This window comes from Patella vulgata, chromosome 7 (genome assembly GCF_932274485.2).
Source record: "Patella vulgata chromosome 7, xgPatVulg1.2, whole genome shotgun sequence".
Taxonomy (NCBI): Eukaryota; Metazoa; Mollusca; class Gastropoda; family Patellidae; genus Patella; species Patella vulgata.
In genome coordinates this window covers 7,259,880-7,276,109 of record NC_065885.2, presented here as the reverse complement: position 1 = coordinate 7,276,109, position 16,230 = coordinate 7,259,880, and the positions used below count along the sequence as shown (strand labels likewise).

The 16,230-nt window shown below is 38.5% G+C and overlaps 1 long non-coding RNA gene across 1 annotated transcript; it reads right to left on the bottom strand.

Annotated features, from left to right (window-relative positions):
* Positions 1–4,526: 4,526 nt before the first annotated feature.
* Positions 4,527–9,409, bottom strand: LOC126826966 (uncharacterized). The gene is made up of 3 exons (XR_007682493.2): positions 9,236–9,409; positions 7,901–8,241; positions 4,527–6,146 (listed from the first exon to the last, which is right to left on the bottom strand). It is a non-coding gene; the product is annotated as an uncharacterized LOC126826966 (long non-coding RNA).
* Positions 9,410–16,230: the final 6,821 nt, after the last annotated feature.

Below are 16,230 nucleotides of genomic sequence, written 5' to 3'. Positions count from 1 at the left end.
ATAATTTGGTTTGATTTATATTAATATGCAAAATATATATATATTAGAATATTGAATAATTATTTTAATTAATTGTGATGATAGAAGGCGCAGTTCTCTTGCTGGACACTTCACAGGCAATGATAATAAGCAGGATGAAAAAAACACCTAGAAAGTCATAAACTTTATTACAAATAAATTTCAACGGAAGAACCATCCGCCGATGCATACTTTCACCAGGAATGACCCACGTTTCGCATTTCCTTTACGCTACATTTAATAATATCGCAGTCCTCTACGCCATAGATAAGATGTTTTGACGGTGTGGTCTAAACAAACACGTGATTGTTTTACGCTCAGAGTATCATAGCAAGACGCACGTGTAAATACTACTCAGGTCGTCTCTCCACAGCGAAATCATTCTACCATGAAATGTAACGTGAGGCTCAGAAAGGGATAAATAATGAAAGAGCAGAAAGTATTTGTCACTTTTCGGTTGAAACGACTCTATGATAAATACTATTTTTCACATGTTGGTTCACAATACTCGATAGAAATGTAAAGAGAAGTAACTTATTAGCACCTTTCCTCGGCTTCGCCTCGGCTGGGCCCCTCGACCAAAACTGTCCTGATATTCACCGATACACCTCGGAAAGGGTGCTAATAACTACTACATACAAGTTGATACAATGGTAGGCTGATATAACTGTACTGAACTAAAATAATTTGTCAGGTTAAAAAGAGTTATCTCCCTCTCTACGGGACTTATATACAGGTAGGTTGATGTTTAGTATGATCGACAGGTACTGTTATATACAGGTAGGTTGTTGTATATAGACGACAGGTACTGTTATATACAGGTAGGTAACATTAAGTTGTTGTATTAGGTACCACACAGCGGATCATTACAAACTGTATTTACACATATCATCCATGTTAAAGTCGCTCCACTGGTTGAATGTCGGGAATCACGTGGCTAAGTGGGTAAGACGCTAGCTCGCTAGCCTGGAGGTTGGATGTTCGATCCCTGCATTGGCCGAGAAAGTTCATCCAGATTGTCAGTGATGCAGGACGGAGGGGCTGACAAGGAAAGCTGTCTAGTCGTTCGGGTGGGACGAAAAACCGAGGCCCCGTGTACACATTGGCGTGCACGTAAAAGATCCCTTGGCAGTTGGAATTCGATATAAGAGTAGGCCGTAGTGCCACTGTCCGGGCAAAATTTCCCTCATAGCACACTGTATGGCGTATGCCCGTCTTCATTAGCCCAGGTTAGGAGCAGAACAGTAGGCCGTTAAACCCCATTTCATTTCATTTCATTTCATTTCATTTCATTTGGTTGAATGTCGAACCCTGGATTCCAGTATAAAGTTCTGTCATTAGTCTATCAATGTCGAAATCATTTCGTCCCCTTATATTTATCTGAACTTTTGACAAACTGTAATCCCTAAGATCGAATATCAAAAACATGCTTGCTATTTCTAACACTAAACTAAACTAAAACGTTTGGAATTTGTTGCCAGAGAGAGAGAGAGAGAGAGAGAAAGAGAGAGAGGTCCTCTCGACACAAACATTGTCATTTCGGGACTAACATGGTTCAGTTTTTTTTTCAATAATTTGCTTGCGCGTAGGGGTCTTTTGAAGTGAGATGAAACCGGAGGACCCGGAGAAAACCAACGAGGTTGGACAGGCGACCCTACTCCTTATCGCGTACAACCTGGGAATCGAACCCACGCCAGTTGACTCAATATGACAAACATTATTGATACAACGCGCACGCACTAACCATTCGTCCATTCAACCCCTCCGCCATTAAAAATTAAAGGATCTTAAAGATTCACAATTTTCAAGTCACCACTAAAAAGGGACTTCCGGTTTGATTTCATGAGTGATAGACGTATTATCAGAATGCACATGTAAATCGACTATAATCGAAGTTATATAAAGCGAAATAGGTATATAAATTGAGCAAAAATGTGCCAGGGTTAAGGCGTTTGTCGAGCTGGACGGACGTGTTTATACGAGCTCTGCTTTGCTTGTAAACACCATGGGTATAATCCGTGTTGCGCTTTGTACTCGGACTTGGATTGAGAAATACTTACTTTATTAGCTGCTTGAAATCTAGTGATAAAATGAAGATGTATTTAAAAGATAGTTCCATATGTGTATATTCTGATGAAAGATAGTTCCATATGTGTATATTCTGATGACAGATTGAATACGGGACATCTAATTGATGCTATAGAAGAAGTCACTGGTACGGATACTATTTGTGCATGTGTCCCAATGAAAGGATGTTATGAGGTAACGTTTGAAATTTCTGATTGCTTAAATAAACTTAAGGATGAAAACATCAGACTAAATGGGGTAGTATTAGAATATACTTTCGTGGCTTCAACTGTTAAAATAGTATCATTCATGCACATACCACACTATATTGAAGATGGTGAAATTTACGAAAAATTACATGCATGGAATGTCAAGCCCAAAAGCGAGAAAAGACGTCGGTATTATAAACATGGTGATCGGAGTATATCTGATGGTACCAGATATCTTAAAGTTGAATTTCCCCCTCATGTCCAGAGTCTACCATATGCGACGAAGTTTGATGGTCGGTCCTTCCATGTAAAACATGATAACCAACTCCGTGTCTGTTATAATTGTATACAGACGGGACATGAAGTTAAAAATTGCCCAAATATAATATGTCATAGATACAAAGAGACAGGCCACACAAAATTTGAATGTGAATTAACTGTATGTGAAGAATGTTATAAATCTAAAAATCTATGTATTTGTAATCAGACAGTCGACTGTGAAAACAATCCACTAAATAAACCCGAGTCAGGAAACAACAACACGACTACAGACAACAATGAACAAATAGAAGAGGGTGAGATAGAGAAACACACGGGTGAAGTAGACGAAGAAATAGAAAGAGAAAAGACGGAAGACATAGAAATAGAAAAGACGAAAGATATAGAAATAGAAAACACGGAAGAAATAGAAAAAGAACAGGTATGTGTTTCTGTTAGTAGTGATTCTGTTAGTAGTGATTCTGAGGAAAAAGAAGATGAAAACGCTTTCCAAACATATTCAACCAGGTATAGAAAAAGACGAATGAAACTAATTACAAAACAGAGAAAAGGAATCGAGATAGAAAGAAAAAGGTTAATGAACAGACACATAGATTTAAACGCTTGCCGTCGATTAGCGAAGATTCTGAATCTAAAAAATCGTGTGGAACAAATGTAAAATCCAGGATCCCAACCAAATCGCCAAACAAATAATAAGTTTGATATATAATCCTTTCCTTTTGTCCCCCAGCTTTGATCATGTGTATATGTGCAGATACGTTCAGAATATTCATGTACGAATTAAATCGCTTTCGACGACCTCTCTGATGTACCAGGAATTATTTTCCAGAGATTTCTACAATAGAACTTTTCAAATGTTTTACACGTTTTCAACATTAACGTTTCAAGGGTTATTCCCCTTTAATAAAATTGATCTAACCGTAGCTGCTTGTGGGCATATACTTTTTTACATGCTACATGTATACATTTATGTGCTGGTGTTTCACTCTCTTGATTTTTATTTTAGATATTGTATCACTTTAGATGGATTGATCTATAGAGCCTTCATTGTATATCCGTGTCTGTTAACTAGATGCTGTAAATATAAGTATACATTTATTTATTTGTGATTATCTACAGGTTGAACTCGTAAGCATACATGTATTCGTCTACCTCTCTTTTAACAATAATTATAATGATTAAGATAGCCTCATGGAACGTAAACGGTCTGCGGGACCGTACTAAACTTAATAATGTATTTCATTTCATAAAAGACTTAAAACTTGATATTATATGTCTACAGGAAACCTTTTGGGACGATGTCTTTGTTAATAACATAAAACACCTATGGGAAGGCGAAATTTTATTTAATAACGCCCCGGACGTACACCGTAAGGGTGTGGCTATTCTATTTTCCGTAAAATTCAAATCATGTATTCAACATGTTCATAGTAATACTACTGGCAGAATAATTAAAGTTAATGTTTTAATTGAGGAAAAAAATATTTCAATTTTATCTATATATGCTCCAAATAAGGATAATGATCGTATAATCTTTTTTAATGAGTTAAGTAGCTACATAGATTCGGATAGTTATAGTATATTATGTGGTGATTTTAACGAGATATTAAACCCCTATTTAGATAGAACGAAGAATATGTACACCAACAAAAGGTCATCCTTAGCTTTCAATTCTTTTTTAAATACCAATATTTTATGTGACATTTACAGACATAAACGCCCGGACCAGTCTCAATTCACTAGACATGCTACAATTGATGGTAACCAAACACATGAATTACTTGTATCAGTATATGTCAAAGCACAGTAATCGACATAAATATTTATTACTATTTTCAATGAATTCCTATATAGAAATTAATGATAAAATCAATATCAAATTTAATTAGATGGTGACTTTAAACTGATGTAACTTTTATTGTTTTAATTTTGTATGTGTGCAATATTTTTGTGAATTAAATAAATAAAAAAAAAACAAAAAAAAAACTAAAACGTTTGGAATTTGTTGCCAGAGAGAGAGAGAGAGGTCCTCTCGACACAAACATTGTCATTTCGGGACTAACATGGTTCAGTTTTTTTTCAATAATTTGCTTGCGCGTAGGGGTCTTTTGAAGTGAGATGAAACCGGAGGACCCGGAGAAAACCAACGAGGTTGGACAGGCGACCCTACTCCTTATCGCGTACAACCTGGGAATCGAACCCACGCCAGTTGACTCAATATGACAAACATTATTGATACAACGCGCACGCACTAACCATTCGTCCATTCAACCCCTCCGCCATTAAAAATTAAAGGATCTTAAAGATTCACAATTTTCAAGTCACCACTAAAAACTCATTTAATCTAGATTAGAAACAGATTGTATTTGCGTATTTATTTTAATCAACGAGAAAGTCCTTTGGTCGTGCGTAAAGCATCTGTAATCTGTATTTGATTGGAGTTTTTTTTTTTGCACGTCCCATTCGAATGACTAGAAACATATTGTGTACGTCACCCTGTATTAATTGCCCATTGCAGCCAACTGTTCCTAGAATTATTTCTTCAAGATAGATTCTCTTTTTTTTGTTCCATTCGTATGACTAGACACATGTTGACAGCGTTATCCAGTATTTCATGATACCACAGACTGACCCCCTCTGTTAGTGGTAACTATCTCATTTCCTGACACCATAGAAATATTAGTAGAACGACATTAGTTTAGTTATAAAATATTTTATTGAAACAAAATTAGAATACAAAATATAAAACATTGTTTCACTAATATAATTATATATTATATACATGTCAGTTAGTTATCACATGATCACGACTACATATCACCTGATAATCGTGACTATTGAATTACAGCTTTATTTACAGTAGTAAGCGAGTTTTATATTAGGATGTTAGATATTACTTAGAGTAAGATTCAATATATCAATCAGGTGGGACAGGTGAGACAGGTAAGATATTACTTAGAGTAAGATTCAATATATCAATCAGGTGGAACAGGTGGGACAGGTAAGATATTACTTAGAGTAAGATTCAATATATCAATCATGGGGGTTGGGGGGGGGGGGGGCGAAGGGGGTATAAGATACTTGGTTAGGGTGCTGGTGTGGTTGATAAATCTCTTCACTAACTTAGCACCCACACCACCACACCACATCACCCACAACACCACTCAAACATTTTACTTTATTCCACCCTCACAACCTAATCAAGAGACAATAAGATAATAATACCTAACCTCGTTCTGGTTCGTCCATTATATTTTACTATAAGTAATATCTACCCCCCCCCCTCATTGTTCAATATAAAGGAGACCATAAATACATCATATCAATATAATCTCTATATTTTACTATTCATAGTAGTAAACCTGGTCCTGGTCTACAACACCAAGTTGTTCCAGGCTATAGTCGTTCTTGTTCTTGTTGGTAGTAGTGTAGTAGATCTGTCTAATACTACCATCTCTATATCTCACTATAACAATCCCTCTAATCTTCTTATTCTCCTTCTCTTCTATCAACTTCATTAAATCATTAACACTGACTTTCTTACTGACAGTTATAGTACCCGTATTTCCCCATCTATAAATACAGGTTAATATATTATATCATTATCAACTGATATAAATACAGGTTAATATATTATATCATTATCAACTGATATATATGGTGGCTGATTGGTATCATGTTGTGATGTTGGGTTATCGGCCATATTCCTCTCAATACTATGATTATATACACTGATCCTGGTGTTGGTCAAGAAAGTTCCCCGGGATTTTGCAGCGTGGTTCCTCCCTGTCGGTAGTGCAGGACGACGGGTCTGACAAAGTACAGTGTCTAGTTGTGTAGATGGGACAAAAAACAAGCTTCTGTGTACAAATTGGCGAGCACATAGAAGAATCCTTCACAGTTGAGTTTCGAAAATTGAAAATTTCCGTCATAGTACTTTGCATTGCGCATGCCTATCTTCAATAGCCCGATCGGTGCAGAAAAGTAGGAAAATTGAATGAAATGAAATTGTGTTTAACGTTCTACTGTTCTGCTTAATGAAGACGGGCATAGGCTATACAGTGCACTGTGAGGGAAACTTTGCCCGGATAGCAGCGCTATAAGGCCTACTCTTATCTTGAATTCTATCTGTACACGGAACTTCGATTTTTCGTCCCACCCAAAAGACTATACGTTATCCCCGATGAGCTTTCTCGACCAATGCAGTGATTGAACACAAGACCTCAACGTTAGCGAGCCATCGTCTTATTCACTGAGTCACCGTGACTACCAGAAAAGTAGGACATTAAGCCACATTTCTGGAGAGATTCCTCTTTGACAGTGGTGCAGGACGGGGGGGGGGGGGGCTGGCAAGGGACAGTAGTATAGTAGTTCGGATGAGACGGAAAACCGAGGCCCCATTTACATACTGGCGTGCACGTATAGGACCCGCCTGACAGTTTGAATTCAATATAAGAGTAGGTCGTAGCGCCGCTATCCGGGTAAAGTTTCCCTCACAGTACACTGTATAGGGCGTGTCCGTCTTCATTAGCCCAGTCGGAGCAGAATGAAACTAGTTGAAATGGAGTTTAACATCCTACTGTTCTGCTCCGACTGGGTTAATGAAGACGGGTTTATACCATTCAGTGTGTTATGAGGGATATTTTACCCGGACAGCCCCGCTACGGCCTACTCTTATACCGAATTCCAATTGCCAAGGGATCTTTTCCGTGCGCGCCAATATATACACAGGACCTCGGTTTTTTGTCCCATCCGAACGACTAGATAGCTGTCCTTGTCAGGCCCTCCTTCCTGCATCCCTGAAAAAGGGAAATATTGATGAACTTTGTCGACCAACACCGGTGGCGAACCCGCGACGTCAAGACCAGCGAGCCAGCGCCTTAATCACTTAGCCACTGTGACTCCCGGAGCAGAACAGCTGGACGTTAAACCCCATTTCATTTTATTTCATTTCCTTACCAATCAGCCACCATAGATATAAATACAGGTTAATATATCATTATCAATAATCATCTTTGTAAACCTTAGAAACACGAGTATTATAAATTATTTAAATGATAAATTATTGATAAAATCATTGTCTTGAGCCCTTATTATTAAATACACTATTAAATATATAATACTATTTTGACTATGGATATTGTAAAGTACATCCCACTGTTTCACTAGTCAGTATATTATTCAAGTCACCTCTAGTTGGTTGTTATTCAAGTCACGTGATATAGAAACTTCATCATTCGATATTAGTTAAAACTCAAGACTCTTGTAACAGTATGTAAAATTTGACAGTTGTCAAAATATATATTATTATGAACACATTTACTTACGGTTTAAAAAACTTTAGAGTAATAGCATTACTCGTATCCCTGACATAACGTCTAGTATTAGTGTTGGCGTTTGTCTTGACTTCTGATTGTTCTACTTTCTTCTTAAATTCTTCCAGGTCAGCAACCCTATTTTTCAATTCAGCTATTTCCTCATCTTTTCGTTCAAATTGTTCCTTTATCCGATTCATCTGGAATCTCACATCTTCCATATCGGATGTGCAATCATCACTGTCGGTCTGGTTAGTAGTTTCATTTATTGTGTTTGATGTTCCAATCTGTACAGCTTGACAATCACCATGTATATTATACATGTTGTAGGTATTGTGGTTAACGGTTGATAACTGGAATAGAAAATAAATAAACAACCAGTCTCTACTTGTAAATATTATTACAACAATATCTCTCTTCTTAGATATGATAATCATCGACGAGTATAAATATCAGAAAGAGAGCTGTAAATTAAGCGCATGCGTTGAATCTCTAGTTTGAGATGCTCGGTTGACCAGTGGCGTACAGAAGTTTGTTGATGCTTGGGGAAAACTCCTTGACTTAAACACAGGGTCGAGTACTGAAACAGGTGAGAAGACAAGACATTTTGAATATTTACAAAAACAGATGGATTCGTTTATTGATAACACCGATCCACATTCACACCAGCATGTTGGACTGTAGGCCAAATTTAAATTCTTTGATTGGATATTTGATCGCCTCCACCTCTCCATCTTACCAGATTCCATGACCTAGTCCGTCTACCTCCTTCCCCTTTCCTTGTACGCGGCTGCTGATCGGTGGACATGGGACAACAAAACCACCATTCCGTTCAATGCTAAAACCCTACTTTCTGTTTCTATCGTGTTGAAGATGTTGTTAGGGCTGGTGGACACAGACAGAAAGAGGGTGCTATGGGGAATGACAATAACACAGTTCCTCACTGGGAAAGAACTAGGGTTTAACGTCCATTAAACGGAAGACCAGGAGAAAAACGCGAGGTTGGACAGGTGACCCTACTCCTTGTCGGTACATGCTCGGATCAAAACCACTCCACTTGAATCTATGACAGCCCTTATGATCTAAAGCGCACCCTACACAGTGCTTTAACAATAATAGGCAAGTATAACCAGTGAACTTGTAAATTATTACATCAACACGACTCTCATAGATGTAGAGACACTAGTTGTATCAAGTATAGGAGTAAACATACACTGCTTCGTGTACTCACTCGTCAGTATTTGTATTCTACGAGAGGTAAGACAGTCATTATCAAGATTACGATGGTTAGTTATTGACGTCATAAACTGACGTGTTATTTTATAAACATGACGTAGTTGTACTTACTGGGGTGGCCATTCTTCTTATCCTTATTATTCTATGACAACTTTCTTCTACTAGAGTTCCCTTAGAACCTTACTAAAGACAAACAGAACTGTATAACACTAGATCAAGGGGGTTCTATAAAAATTACCCATTGGAAAAACACAGTCTATGTATAGTGTATTAATGACGAGTTTTAGTCTTGTATAACCTGTCTCACTACTATTTACGTTAAGCTAGATCAAGTACGATAAATAATTATAATATTTCTACACTCATGAATATCCATTCTCGATAAAGAATATAATCCCGACTTTTTAAAACGAATATAATAAATTCCTGGTGTTTAAGATAACCTAAATATATCAATATAATAAATAGTGTTGTAACTATCTGAATGAATAATCCACAATTGTCTGTTCAGTAGGTGTTTATTTATGTCTGGATAACATAGTCTATTCTATAATATAGTAACGGGAAAACCAGTCTATTTATACGTATTGCGTAAGCTTGTAAATATGGGCGTCGACTTTCAATAAATGAAATGAAATCAAATGTGGTTTTATGGCACCTCAGCTCCAACCGGGCTATATTGCGGCCAAACATATGGTGAATATTACGAGACAGGCTAAATTATATCGCAGAAAAACATTATAATATGCATAAATACGTATATTGACTGGCATGTTCACGAGTAACTATGGAATACTTTAACGGTATATTACCGGGCAACGTTTCGACTAGAATTCTTTATCAATATATAGTGTGCTATGATGGAATTTTTGCCCAAACAGAGGCGCTTTGGCGTCCATTCTTATATCGAATTCCAACTGCCAAGGTTTCTATAAAGTTCACGTCAATGCGTACACCGGGATTCTGATTTTCGTCCAATCCTAAAGACTAGACACTGTCCTTGCCATGGGGGATTACGCCGGAAAATCCAGAGGGCAACCTTCAAGGCCAGCATCGGGAGCGAATCCCAGACCCCCTGGTTAGCGAAATGATATGAAATGAAATGGGGTTTCACATCCTACTGTTCTGCTTCTAAATGGGCTGGGGGGGTTGGATGGCCGAATGGTTAGCACGCGCGCGCTGTATCATACGGTCTGTCATTGAGTCAACTGGTGGGGTTTCGATTCCCCGGTTGAACGTGACAAGGAGTAGGGTCGCCTGTCCAATCTCGTGGGGTTTTTCCGGGTCCTCCGGTTTCCTCCCACTGCTAAAGACCCCTACGCGCAGAGCGAATTATTGAAATAAAAAGATTAAAACATATGTTAGTCCCGAAATGACCTAGTTTGTGTCGAGTGGACGTTAAACCCCATTTCTCTCTCTATCTCTCTAACTGGGCTAATAAAGACAGATATACGCCAGTGTGCTATGAGGGAAATTATGCCCGGACAGCGGCGCCACGGCCTACTCTTATATCGAATTCCAACTGCCAAGGGATCTTTTACGTGCAAGCATGTGTACACGGGACCGACCTCGGTATTTCGTTCTATCCGAATGACTATACATCGGTTGATAGTTATTAATGATAATTAGTCTTGATAATAAATATATGTTAATTGTAGTAATATTCTTTATTATATATACATCGGCACTAAAAAAATATCAATTTTAAAGTTTACAGTTTATAGCACCTAAATAGTGCTTTATATATTTTTTATTATATTTTCATATAATTTAGTACGTTTATAATTCAGTACGTTTGTCGTGTATTTATACGGTTGGTTAATCTGAAAATAGATAATGGGATCTTATTGAAATTACATTAATCTTAGCCATTCATCAAGTTTAGATTTAATTATTAAATGGCGATCGTGTTTCAAGCCATTCAATTCTCGACAACCCGATGGTCTATCTAGTTTATTATTGGCCTGGCATGTGAATAATTTATATAACATTTGAAGTCAAATAAAAACCTTGCTATAAACCGATTTAGTTCTTACACAGTGTATCTTAAATAACACATTTTATGCTTAATATCTATACCTTGTTCTTGATTTATGACAGATTGAACAAAAAGACATTATAGTTATCTATAAAGTTCTATAAAAGCTAGAGGTTTGGTGTACTAGGGGCTAATGAAGACGGGCATACGCCATACAGTGTGCTATGAGGGAAATTTTGCCCGGGCAGCGAGGCTACGGCCTACTCTTATACCGAATTCCAACTGTCAAGGGATCTTTTACGTGCACGCCAATGTGTACACGGGATCTCGGTTTTTCGTCCCATCCGAACGACTAGACAGCTGTCCTTGTCAGGCCCTAAATCCTGCATCACTGACAAGGGGAAACCACGCCGTAAAATCGGGATGAACTTTCTCGGCATATGCAGGGATCGAACACCCGACCTCCAGGTAAACGAGCCAGCGTCTTACCCACTTAGCCACGTGATCCCTTATGATTTGTATCTGTACTGAAATATCATTAGTTGATAATGAATGTTTTTTATACAATATACAACAAACGGTTGCCATGCAAGATACGCCCACATTCCTTTTTACTTGTTCTTAGCTACAATATACAACAAACGGTTGCCATGCAACAAACACCCAAATTCCATATTACTTGTGTGTAAGAACAGAAACTGCACGCACGACGAAAATTCTTTTAATTTCATTTTGAATAAAAAAAATGGTTTGTATATTAATTTTGTGTCAGTATTAAACTTTAAAGGAACTTTCCCAATTTGAACAGAGTCTCAAAAATAAAAGTCCAAGTACGTATGAAATTTAAGCGCCAAAATATAGAGGGATGGTGTATTTACCTTGTCTCAAAATTTCAGCTCAAAATATTGAGTCGTTTCGACGTGAACATCAAAAATGCTTATCCGGACACGTAACCCTTTCAAGATTTCGAGTCAATTTTTTCGTTGGGTGACCTGATAATCGATTTCCGTTCCTTGAGAGGTCTATACAGTGAACGACGCATGTGCTGTACTTGATAATGAATGGTAAATTTCACCTACACATTATTTTTTATAAAATAAAAGTCTGGTTTTATCCAGACACTGCATAATACACCAGTTTCCATTTCCAGATGAAGACTGACAGGTTTAAGTTGTTTGAAATCATATCACAAATATTGAGTTAGTTGCTTGTCCCTTGGGTAGAGGATTTTAAGGGATTTTAACACAAAATCAAGCAGTTTTATTTTTCCAAAAATTATCGGGATTAGTCCTTTAACGTATCGTAATCTAGTGTTAATACTTATAAAAAGGGATATTATGGAAGATTAGATAAAGAGATGTCATTTCTCCAATGGCAGACCTTATGATCCAATGCGTACGCGTTAACCATTCGCCCCCCCCCCCTTCAACATCTTTTAGCACTGAGTCACCGTGGCTCCCGGGTTAATTAGTGCCGGACAAATGAATCCTCCAAGAAATCTGACATTAATAAAAAATACATGGTAGTTATGAACATCAAGTCTATGTTAACTTATTCAAGGTAATCTATGATGATCACGTCTATGTTAATATGATACATGGATCACGTGGCTAAGTGGGTAAGACGCTGGCTCGCTGACCTGGAAGTCGCGTGTTCCATCCCTGCATTGGCCGAGAAAGTTCATCCAGATTTTCCGGCGTGGTTTCCCCTTGTCAGTGATGCAGGATGGGGGGCCTGACAAGGACAGCTGTCTAGTCGTTCGGATTGGACGAAAACCCGAGGTCCCGTGTACACATTGGCGTGCACGTAAAAGATCCCTTGGCAGATAGAATTCGATATAAGAGTAGGCCGTATCGCCGCTGCCCGGGCAAAAAATTTCCCTCATAGCACACTGTATGGCGTATGCCCGTCTTCATTAGCCCAGGTTAGGAGCAGAAAAGTAGAACGTTTCATTTCATGACGACTAAGTCCATGTTAATATGATCCATGGTATAGCCGAGACGATGAAGTCTATGTTAATATACTGAGCGCCATGGAAAACGCATCACTTAGTTTTTCGTATAACAAAATGATCCTGTAAACATATCTTATTTATTTTGCTTCTTATTGTGAACAATATTCAAATGGGAACACATCAATAACAACACATTTGTACACTTATGGATGTTTAATTTGTAATCAATTGTACAAAGTTAGAGGGGTCAAAACCAAAAGTACGACACAGACGTCAGTAGCGCGTGTGTCCCCCACGGGCTCTTACGCACGCTGTGCAGCGACGTCGCATGGAATTTACCAATGTTTGAAAGAAGGCCTGGGGCAAATTGTTCCATTCTTGGACAAGAGCAGCTTCTAAAGCAGCAATGGTGTGCATCTGTGGTCTCCGATACAGACGGCGTCAAATCCCATCCCAGACATGTTCTATCGGTGCCATGTTCGGAGACATGGCTGGCCAGTCCAAGACATTAATGTTGTTAGCAGCCAGGTAGTCCATACTAAAACGGGCGGTATGCGGAAGTGCATTATCCTGTTGGAAGTGCTGAAGTTGTGGGTGCACTCGAAACATCGGAACAACAATTGGTTGCAAGACATCATCACGGTAGGCTACAGCATTAACGCTACTCCTGCAAATGTGTAGGGCGGTCCGGTGATGAAATGTGAAGCCTCCCCACACCATTACACTTCCCCCACCCCATCTATTCGTTTCGAAGACGCAGCAGTCTGCAAGACGTTCCCCAAGACGTCTCCACACACGTTGACGGCCATCAGCGTGATAAAGATGAAAGCTACTCTCATCACTCTCATCATTGAAGAGTACACTTTGCCAGTCTACTCTTCTCCATGTCTGGTGTCCTCGAGCCCATATCAATAGCACGTGTAGAAATGCCAGCCCTGGACATTCCCATGGCTTCATTCCGTTGATTTTCAGTAAGTCTCGGCATGTCTAGCTCGATTCCTTCACACGTCCAACAACAAATTACGACAGATTCACGTTTCACAGTTCATGTACTGCACATTAAGTTGAAAACATGCTTTTAAAGGGCTCACACACAATGCTGCACGTGAATATTGGGTTTTTCATGTGCATCTCGTGCAATTTTTTTTTTGTGCACACGGCCCGATTTTTTTTTGCGTTTGGGAGCATTGTGTGAAACAATAGTTCATAGTATTGCATTATATTATACATACAAAACCACCTAGTAATAAAATATTTGGGAAAAAAAGTGATGCGTTTTCCATGGCGCTCAGTATATGATACATGGTATAATAGCTAGGACGATCAAGTCTATGTTAATAATGATGCATGGTATACCTATGATGATCAAGTCTATGTTAATATGATACATGGTCAAGACTATGTTAATATTATACACGCCCCCCCCCCCCCCAACAAGGAACACATATCTACCTATTTTAAACTGTAAATAGTAAACTGTATGCATGAAGTAAATATTCACATTTGTGTAACCTGTAAAATATTATATTTAAAATAACAGAGCCTTTGATAAATTAATTTCCTATTGTATTCTTCAGCTGAGAAGTGTTATCAGTTGATACAAGTTGATACAATGGTGGGCTGATATAACTGTACTGAACTAAAATAATTTGTCAGGTTAAAAAGAGTTATCTCCCTCTCTACGGGACTTATATACAGGTAGGTTGATGTATAGTATGATCGACAGGTACTGTTATATACAGGTAGGTTGTTGTATATAGACGACAGGTACTGTTATATACAGGTAGGTAACATTAAGTTGTTGTATTAGGTAACACACAGCGGATCATTACAAACTGTATTTACACATATCATCCATGTTAAAGTCGCTCCACTGGTTAAATGTCGGGGATCACGTGGCTAAGTGGGTAAGACGCTAGCTCGCTAGCCTGGAGGTCGGATGTTCGATCCCTGCATTGGCCGAGAAAGTTCATCCAGATTGTCAGTGATGCAGGACGGAGGGGCTGACAAGGAAAGCTGTCTAGTCGTTCGGATGGGACGAAAAACCGAGGCCCCGTGTACACATTGGCGTGCACGTAAAAGATCCCTTGGCAGTTGGAATTCGATATAAGAGTAGGCCGTAGTGCCGCTGTCCGGGCAAAATTTCCCTCATAGCACACTGTATGGCGTATGCCCGTCTTCATTAGCCCAGGTTAGGAGCAGAACAGTAGGACGTTAAACCCCATTTCATTTCATTTGATTGAATGTCGAACCCTGGATTCCAGTATAAAGTTCTGTCATTAGTCTATCAATGTCGAAATCATTTCGTCCCCTTATATTTATCTGAACTTTTGACAAACTGTAATCCCTAAGATCGAATATCAACAAGCCAACAGTGAGGCTGATGTCCCCCGCGGAAATAGGAAAATAATTAGAGGACACATATAAATTTATCACAAATTATCTTTTACAAAGTATTGAACAATCAAACAGTATATCTTTACTTATAGTCTAACAATCAAAGTAGGAGAGTTATTGTTTTCCAAAGTCTCGACCAATCAAATTGCGTATCGCTCTGCTTACCCTGAGCAGAAAATGCTCATTATCAAACTTAGTCAAGGTATTACTGTAATGAAACTATACACCAAGTTTCATCAATCTCACTTAATTAGAACTAAAGTTATCGTGTCCCAAAGCATCAACCAATCAAATTGCTTATCTCTGCTTACCCTAAGCGGAAAATGCTCATCTTCGAACTCCATCAAGGCATTGACCTAATCAACACATACACCAAGTTTGAACATTCTAGCTCAATTAGGAAGAGAGTTATCGTGCCCCAAAGTATCAACCAATCAAATTGCTTATCTCTGCTTACCCTAAGCGGAAAATGCTCATCTTCGAACTCCATCAAGGCATTGACCTAATAAACACATACACCAAGTTTGAACATTCTAGCTCAATTAAAAGTTATCGTGTCCCAAAGCATCAACCAATCAAATTGCTTATCTCTGCTTACCCTAAGCGGAAAATGCTCATCTTCGAACTCCATCAAGGCATTGACCTAATCAACACATACACCAAGTTTGAACATTCTAGCCCAATTAGGAAGAGAGTTATCGTGTCCCAAAGCATCAACCAATCAAATTGCTTATCTCTGCTTACCCTAAGCGGAAAATGCTCATCTTCGAACTCCAT